This window comes from Portunus trituberculatus, chromosome 47 (genome assembly GCF_017591435.1).
Source record: "Portunus trituberculatus isolate SZX2019 chromosome 47, ASM1759143v1, whole genome shotgun sequence".
Classification (NCBI taxonomy): domain Eukaryota; kingdom Metazoa; phylum Arthropoda; class Malacostraca; order Decapoda; family Portunidae; genus Portunus; species Portunus trituberculatus.
The window spans coordinates 1,568,762-1,571,261 of record NC_059301.1 but is presented as its reverse complement, the minus strand read 5'-3'; positions in this window follow the sequence as shown (position 1 = coordinate 1,571,261).

Sequence of the window (2,500 nt, the reverse complement as noted above, 5' to 3'; positions counted from 1 at the left end):
TCTTCTTAGCATTCTGTACTTTTCTTACTTTCCTTATACCTTCTCAGCCCTTCACACACACACACACACACACACACACACACACACACACACACACACACACACACACACCGCGTAGTGTAGTGGTTAGCACGCTCGACTCACAATCGAGAGGGCCGGGTTCGAGTCCCGGTAAGCGGCGAGGCAAATGGGCAAGCCTCTTAATGTGTGGCCCCTGTTCACCTAGCAGTAAATAGGTACGGGATGTAACTGTAGGGGTTGTGGCCTCGCTTCCCCGGTGTGTGTTGTGTGTTGATGTGGTCTCAGTCCTACCCGAAGATCGGTCTATGAGCTCTGAGATCGCTCCGTAATGGGGAAGACTGGTTGGGTGACCAGCAGAAGACCGAGGTGAATTACACACACACACACACACACACACACACACACACACACACACACCAGTGGATAAGGTGGTGAGCGTGGGATCGGGCAGACGTCCACGCGTAGGTTTGAATCCCACCACATAACGCTTTGAAGCTATGCCACTTGTCGTGTGGTTTAAAGTTACCTACATGTCACCATGATACTTAGGTTCTAGGTGGTTACACCAAAGATGCACTTGAGTGGTGATATGGGCCCTGATATGGGTACTACTATAAGTAAAATTGCCTGCGCCACTAATGGGCGGAAGCTGAACAGCGCTTCCCACATATACTCTTGAGGTATGCCTACAGGCGCTATGGGTCATAACATAAAAAAAAAACACAATCTCTCTGTCTGTCTCTCTGTATGTCTCTCTCTCTCTCTCTCTCTCTCTCTCTCTCTCTCTCTCTCTCTCTCTCTCTCTACGAACTACTTAAACCACTATAGACAATAATGAGATTACTACTCTTTGCCTCAGGTACGAGGTCGAGGCAAGGCAGGGAGAGGCAGGACAGGGGGGGCGAAGGCGAGGGGAAGAAGAAAATACATGAGAGAACGAAATACGGAAGGGAGTTTTTGTCAATTTGCATCTCAAGGCACCCCGATAAGGCCGGGCTGGCGGGTAAAGGCTTCGTGTAGTACTTCAAAGGGCTTCACCAGAATCTATGTAAGAGAGGAAGACTACAAGGAATTGCTTACGGCACATATCAGGAGGAAGAGGAGGAGGAGGAGGAGGAGGAGGAGGAGGAGGAGGAGGAGGAGGAAGAGGAGGACTACATGGAATACGATAAGAGGAAAGGGAAGGAATAGTAAGATGAAAATGAATGAAAATACAGGCAATTACAGAGAGAGAGAGAGAGAGAGAGAGAGAGAGAGAGAGAGAGAGAGAGAGAGAGAGAGAGAGAGAGAGAGAGAGAGAGAGAGAGAGAAACGTGAAAGTGAGGCATGGAATTAAGGAAGCAGAGAAAATGAAGACAAAGAAATGGGTGGGAATGAAGATGAAGAGAAGCAGGTAAGAATGAAATAAACTGATGAACATTAAACTATTTTGCTGGAAGACACCTTGCTTCTGTTGCTCGGGTGATAATGAACAAAAAAGAACAAATAAATATGTGTTTTTATCAGCATCTGTCTGTCTGTCTCTTCCACACTATCAACTTAAAATCAGACAAAATTTTCCCTTCCCTCCTTCTCTTGTTGTCTTTTGCTATCCTTCACCATCTTGCCACCCTGTATCCACGTTGACGAAAAGGAAGTGTGGATATGAGGTGTTGCAGCAGAGGGATGAAATACACTTATGAAACAAACATAAAGGTGTTAATGTTAGTAGAGGAGGGAGTTAGTTGGAAAGCTACAAAAAACGGAGAATTAAAGGGAAAAAAGGGAGATTTAGATTATGAAAGAGTAAAATAAATACGAGAGAGAGAGAGAGAGAGAGAGAGAGAGAGAGAGAGAGAGAGAGAGAGAGAGAGAGATTGTAATAGTAGATGTGAATGTAAGAAATTGACAAAACCGGAGGGTGGACAAGAGAATAGAAGAATAGAGGTCGACATTAAAAACAAAACAAAAACAAGAAAACAGATTGAATTAAAACACTGAAAGAAACAAGGTGAGTGAGCAAGGCAAAAGAAAATGCAGAGAGGTGGGTAGCTGAGGGGCCGTGGCTGGAATGGGGAGAAAAGAGGGAGGGGGAGGAGAGGAAGGGGAAGGAAAAGGAGGGGCAGGAGTGGAGGAGCTAGGAAGGCTTGGTTACAGCTTGTCTCTAATTACAAGTCATATTTCAAAACTTTCATGGCGTCCGAGGCGGGCAGGATATGAGGCGGAATGTTGCAGCTGTCAACAACAAGAGGAGAGAAGGAGGAGGAGGATGATGAGGAGGGGGAGGAGGAGGACGAGGAATACGAGGGACACAAAGGAACACAAGATGAATTACACTGCTAATATAAAGCGAGGAGTGAGAAGGAAAAGCTGGACGTGAAATACATAAAAATACAAAATAATACATAGAAATGAAAAGCTTATGATGAAATTACCTTACCAACACTTTGTATGAGTAGAAATACGAGGAAACAAGAGGAAAACAGGATGGATTACACTG